We start from the raw sequence: 6,745 nt of genomic DNA on the forward strand, positions 1-6,745 counted from the left end.
TTCACAATGATAGGAAGAGTCGACATCGAAGGATCAAAAAGCAACGTCGCTATGAACGCTTGGCTGCCACAAGCCAGTTATCCCGCCGGTAACTTTTCGGACACCTCTAGGTTGAAGCTGTCAACAGGCGCAGTGCAGAATGGGAGCTTAGACGCACGAGTGCGTTGTTCACTCTTATCCGCCGCGACTAAAGGATCGATAGGCCATGCTTTCACAGTTTGTATTCATCCTGAAAATCACAAAATCAAGTGAGCTTTTGTCCTTTTACTCCACATGAGATTTCCGTTCTCATTGAGCTCACCTTGGGACACCTGCGTTATCGTTTTACAGATGTGCCGCCCCAGCCAAACTCCCCACCTGACCTCGTCTTGAAAGCGGGTCGGGATCGGCATAACATAAAGTGCAAGAACACTCCACGCTGCCCTCCCTTTCTCCAGAAATGGTGCACATGTGTGATCAGGTGCGCACAGCTCACACAAGAAATGCGCGCTACGCACACCACAATCACCCACACCAGCCCCGTGTCATTCAATAAGCAAAAAAACGACCAGAGTAGTGGTATTTCAAGGCCGCAAGCACAAGTAAACCCACACCTGCTCCCACCTATGCTACACCTCTGGTGTCTTTTCACACGGTCGGACTAGAGTCAAGCTCTAGCGGGTCTTCTTTCCCCGCTGATTGTGCCAAGTCCGTTCCCTTGGCTGCGGTTTCGCTAGAGCGTAGATAGGGACAGTGGGAATCTCGTTAATCCATTCATGCGCGTCACCAGTTAAATGACGAGGCATTTGGCTACCTTAAGAAAGTCATAGTTACTTCCGCCGTTGATCCCGCGCTTGGCTTGAATTTCTTCACGTTGACATTCTGAGCACTGGGCAGAAATCACATTGCGTCTACACCGTCGCAACAGCCTATCCTCGCAATGCTTTGTTTTAAGTAAACAGTCGGATTCCCCTTGTCCGTACCAGTTCAAGATCGGTTGCTAAAAAAACAGTGTGCGCAGAGAGTGAAGGTGCAAGAGCGGCATGCAAGCACACCCCCTTTCACCCCCACCCCCCACACACACAATCAACCTCTTGAGCCAATCCTTATCGCGAGCTTACGGATCTATTTTGCCGACTTCCCTTACCTACATTCGTCTATCAAACTAGAGGCTCTTCACCTTGGAGACCTGCTGCGGTTATCAGTACGGCCAACCACGCCCACATGCAGCGGAGAAAATAGATTAGCACAAGTGCTTCTCTTCTTCCCCCCACACTGCTACCATTCACACCCTCGGATTTTCATGGACCGCCGGGAACGCGCCGGACACCACAACAAAAAAAGGTCAGTGGTGCTTTGCCGAGCCTCTCACCCCATCTCCAGCCAAACTGATTCCAGGGTCAGAGAATGTAAAGGAGGAAGGTTGAAGAGCGCAGAATAAACTAACACTCTTCCCCCTACTCCTCCCCACAATGCAGCTCGTTAAAAAGAAAAGAAAACTCTTTCCAGGGCCCCCGGCAGCGTCTCCGAGTTTGTACGCGTTGCCGCTGCTCTATCAAAACATTCTTTGTGGCGTGCGTTGGTCCAGGAATCTTAACCTGGTTCCCTTTCGATGGACTGGGGTAATCAACACGTGTGCAAGCATGGCGATAATATCACCACCACCCACACACGCGCAACAACTCCCCACTTGACACAGGACTGCCCCATCTCTTAGGACCGACTCACCCGTGGCCAACTGCTGTTCCCACGGAACCTTGCTCCACTTCAGTCTTCAAAGATCTCATTTGAATCGTTGCTACTGTCACCAAGATCTGCACTGGAGGCCCCTCCACCCAGGCTCACGCCACAGGCTTCCACGGCTTGTTCAAAAGATTGCTCTCACGCAAACACCTCCACGCCCACCTACTTGTGTGTGGCTACATGTAGTTTTGAGACGCAACAAGCACGAATGCTCGCTTCGCTCGCTTTCTTCCACACACAGCGGAGTATAGGTACGACGCTTGAGCGCCATCCATTTTCAGGGCTAGTTGATTCGGCAGGTGAGTTGTTACACACTCCTTAGCGGATTCCGACTTCCATGGCCACCGTCCTGCTGTCTATATCAACCAACACCTTTTGTGGGTTCTCATGAGCGTCGATTCCGGCACCCTAACTCCGCGTTCGGTTCATCCCGCATCGCCAGTTCTGCTTACCAAAAATGGGCCCACTTGAGACTCGGTTATTCAGCATTGCCCGCTTCATAAACAAAGAAAGCGCGCCGCCTTACCCATTTAAAGTTTGAGAATAGGTTGAGGGAAGTGGCTCCCCCAAGGCCTCTAATCATTCGCTTTACCAGATAAAACTAACCAAAAGATCAAAAAATAAGTCTCAGCTATCCTGAGGGAAACTTCGGTGGGAACCAGCTACTAGATGGTTCGATGAGTCTTTCGCCCCTATACCCAAGTTCGACGACAGATTTGCACGTCATGATCGCTACGAGCCTCCACCAGAGTTTCCTCTGGCTTCGCCCTACTCAGGCATAGTTCACCATCTATCGGGTCCTAACATCTGCGCTAAAACGCAAATCCTTCAGCGGAGGAGGTGGAAGCCACACAAAAGTGCTTTTCCCCCTCCCCCAATCCAGATCGGTCGATGGTGCTGCGAGTGCTGTTAAAAGTGTACTCACGCACACTTCCACAACACTGCATCCCACCTCTCACTTTCATTGCGCGCCCTAGCTTCATGCTCGCTAAAACACTCGCGCACATGTTAGACTCCTTGGTCCGTGTTTCAAGACGGGCCGTTTGCAGCCCTGTCGCCAGCATCTCCCCGGTGGTGTGCGCCAAGCGGCAAGCGCAACATTCCCAACACCGCCCGCACACACTCTGTCAACAGCACAAGAGAACGAGTCTCCCTCATCCCAAAACAAGAGTCTGCGCAACACAATGCCGAAAACAGCACCCATGCCAAAGACCACATAACAAAGCCACCGCATCGATAATTTCCTCAGTCCCGCGTGCGACAGAAACATAAAAAGCAGATGCGCCACGCACAAGGGCGCCCTCGCATCGCCGTCTCTCACACACAAAACTCATGCTGGCAGACACGCCCCGCGAGTGCAGGCAGCGCAGCACACAACAACAGCAACGCAGCGGCGCATATGTGCAACAAGTACACACAAAACACCCCCCGCACTATCATCACACACCACACCAAAAGCCCTGATCACAAGGCGCGCCCAGTCTCTGCTAGCTGCAAGCGATTCTCTGTCAACGGTTTCACGTACTGTTTAACTCTCTTTTCAAAGTGCTTTTCATCTTTCCCTCACGGTACTTGTTCGCTATCGGTCTCGTGCCAGTATTTAGCCTTGGATGCAGTTTACCACCCGGCTTTGGGCTGCATTCCCAAACAACCCGACTCAAGAGAATAAACGGACCACACACCGCACATCAGCGCAAATAATGTAGCACCAACGGGACTCTCACCCTCTCCGGTGTCCTCTTCCAAGGAAACTCGGTGCTGCGCCAAACAACAATGCACAACAAAAGCTGTGCACCATCATAAAGACATGCGACGGCCCGCATCCCATAAAGACTACAACTCGCCACAAAAAAGAAGCTTGTGGAGATTCCAATGCTTGAGCTCTTCCCGCTTCACTCGCCGTTACTGAGGGAATCCTTGTTAGTTTCTCTTCCTCCCCTTAGTGATATGCTTAAGTTCAGGGGGTACCCTTGCCTGACCTGAGGTCAACAGAAAAAAGTGAAGTGAGTAGAGGGGGAAGGGGGTTTGAGAGAGAAATTAAGCGGAATGAGGTAAATGGATGGATGCAGTCGTTTGTGCACATAGACTGCAACAAGTGCAGTGATGTGCACACACACAATGCTCCGTCCATCACTCTTCCAGGTTTCCTCTCTCTCACAAGTTTCCCTCTCTTCTTCATCAGTGTTTTTGCTCACATGACCAGTGTCACAAAAGCCACATAAAGTTGCAAGCACACAAAGCACATGCCTCTTCACACACAGCATACACACGCTGCAGAACAACGATGCCAGTTGACACATCGCTCCACAGCTTGTTGTATCCTGCTGCATATGCAGATACAGCATGCATGTGCTTGCCGTGGTCTCGCAACAACGGCACCCACACAGCGACAGTGTGTGATGACAACAGTATGAGAATAGAAGTGGGATGTGTGTGAGGTGTGAATCACATCGACAGCAACAACACAACGCACAAGGCATCGTATCATCGTGCAATGCAATCCACATGCTCACACACAAACACCCACTCCTTCTTCATCACAGTCACCATCATCACAGTTATCATCGCAATGGAGTCGTAAGCTCTCCTCTTCAGAGTCCAGTCTCACACAATACACACACACAGCAAAAATGTGTGTGTGCACCGCATCGACTAACACCCCATGGCCACCAACAATGCACAGAGTGCAAATGAGATATGAGTGCATGCATGCGTGGGCGCTTCTTCATACTGCTACACAACAAACAAACACCACACCAACAAAGGTGTGCTGCTGCTGCTGCATAGTTGCAGTAATCAAATACACCCACACACATACTCACACCCTCATAAGCACACTAAAACGCATTGTCAATGAGATTGAGTGGCGACACTCAGGCAGACATGCCCGCACGCACAGACACGCACACAATGGCGCATGCCCACACACACAGGCGCAATGTGCGTTCGAAGATTCAATGATTCACGGAATTCTGCAATTCACACTACATTTCGCGTCTTGCCACGTTCTTCATCGATGCACGAGCCTAGAGATCCACCGTTGAAAGTTGTCTCATGGTTATTAATTTGGTTGTGTTGAATGAGATGTTGAGATTGAAGTGAGGGTGGTTGCAGTGCGCATGTGTCATGTGTGTGTATTCCAACGCACAATGTTTGTTGGCACACACAAACACAACACATCACAACGCTCTCTCGCTCCCTCTTTCTCTCACTCACTCGTTTGTGGTTATCATGTATATTCATATGTCCACAGCACAGCACAAATCTTTTGGTTGCTGTTGCTGCAGCAAGATGCTTTCGCCCACACGGACATGTGTGTGCAATCGCAGCCGCTGCCACAACAACAATCCAAAACACACGTTTTCTTGCTGTGATCACTTCTTCTTCTTCTTTGCACGAGGCAAACAATCTTTACATCCACATCGCACACACACACAAGAACACTGCCATCGCAATGCAACACACACAACATGTGCTCCACTGCGACAAACACAATGCTCATGCACGCATGCACATGCTTTTGCTTTGTTTTTGTCTTCATTCACACAATGCTCACTCCCACACACACATAAGCGTGCGAGAGCGATTTGGTTGGTTTGTTGGCTCAAGTTGGCTCAAGTTGGCTCGGTTGGCTCAGTCCAGTGTCTCCACCTTCCCTCACCATCCCTCACCAATTCTCGCCATCCCCTCACCAGCCACGCTTTTCAACGTTTTCCTTGTTGGAATGATCCTTCCGCAGGTTCACCTACGGAAACCTTGTTACGACTTTTACTTCCTCTAAATGATCAAGTTTGACCAGGTTCTCAGCAAAGAAACACATGGGCAGCTGTTGCCAGCGCCCACGCGCCAATCCCGAGGCCTCACTAAACCATTCAATCGGTAGTAGCGACGGGCGGTGTGTACAAAGGGCAGGGACGTAATCAACGCAATCTGTTGAATTGCGCTTACTAGGAATTCCTCGTTCAAGATGAATAATTGCAAGCATCTATCCCCAGCACGACGGGTTTTCACAAGAGTCCCCACGCCTTCCAGCGCAGGAATAGATGTTTGTGAATGCAGAAAGCACAAGACTTTCCCCACCACAAACACCCAAAGCATACTCGCTGCCCCCGTCAGTGTAGCGCGCGTGCAGCCCAGAACATCTAAGGGCATCACAGACCTGTTATCGCCTCAAACTTCCTTCGGCTTACGCTCAATAGCAACGCCGAGTGTCCCTCTGAGTGGTGTGTCAAAAGACACGCTTGCGCGTAATCTCCAACGCCTACAAAACAGCAGGCGCACACCAATCAGCAAGTCAAGGTCTCGCCGTTTACCGTAATCAAACAGAGATTTCACAACAAAAGCTGGACGGCCATGCACCACCTCCCTTGGAATCAAGAAAGAGCTGTCAATCTGTCAATCCTTCCCATGTCTGGACCTGGTGAGTTTCCCCGTGTTGAGTCAAATTAAGCCGCAGGCTCCACTCCTGGTGGTGCCCTTCCGTCAATTCCTTTAAGTTTCAATCTTGCGATCATACTCCCCCCGGAACCCAAACGCTTTGGTTTCCCTAAAGGTCCCGATGGCGCCTCCATCACAGAATGATTTGTGCTGCCCACCGAGCCCTGGCCGGCATCGTTTATGGTTAAGACTACGACGGTATCTAATCGTCTTCGATCCCCTAACTTTCGTTCTTGATCAATGAAAGCGTCCTTGGCAAATGCTTTCGCAGTCGGCGGTCTTTCGTAAATCCAAGAATTTCACCTCTGACAACGAAATACCAGTGCCCCCAACCGTCCCTATTAATCATTACTTCAGACCCGATGTGGTGAGGGAGGAATAAGAAAACCTTGCGGTTTCTCACTCCACAATACCCCCGCACCACACGCCAACAGTACAGGCCCAAAAGTCCTCTTCCGTTGTTCCATGCTAATCTATTCAAGCAAATCAAATGACTGCCTGCTTTGAACACTCTAATTTTTTCAAAGTAAAGCCCCCAACAGCGCCCCACCACTACGTGACTTGACACACACCCAATCAAGGGCAC

At 50.4% G+C, this 6,745-nt stretch overlaps 1 non-coding gene across 1 annotated transcript; it reads right to left on the reverse strand.

Annotated features, from left to right (window-relative positions):
• On the reverse strand, positions 1–4,770 carry PTSG_20030 (the record flags this gene model as incomplete). The annotated part of the gene is made up of 1 exon (XR_001137165.1): positions 1–4,770. It is a non-coding gene; the product is annotated as a 28S ribosomal RNA (ribosomal RNA).
• Positions 4,771–6,745: the final 1,975 nt, after the last annotated feature.

The sequence above is a fragment of the Salpingoeca rosetta genome, assembly GCF_000188695.1.
Source record: "Salpingoeca rosetta unplaced genomic scaffold supercont1.28, whole genome shotgun sequence".
NCBI classification, from domain to species: Eukaryota; class Choanoflagellata; order Craspedida; family Salpingoecidae; genus Salpingoeca; species Salpingoeca rosetta.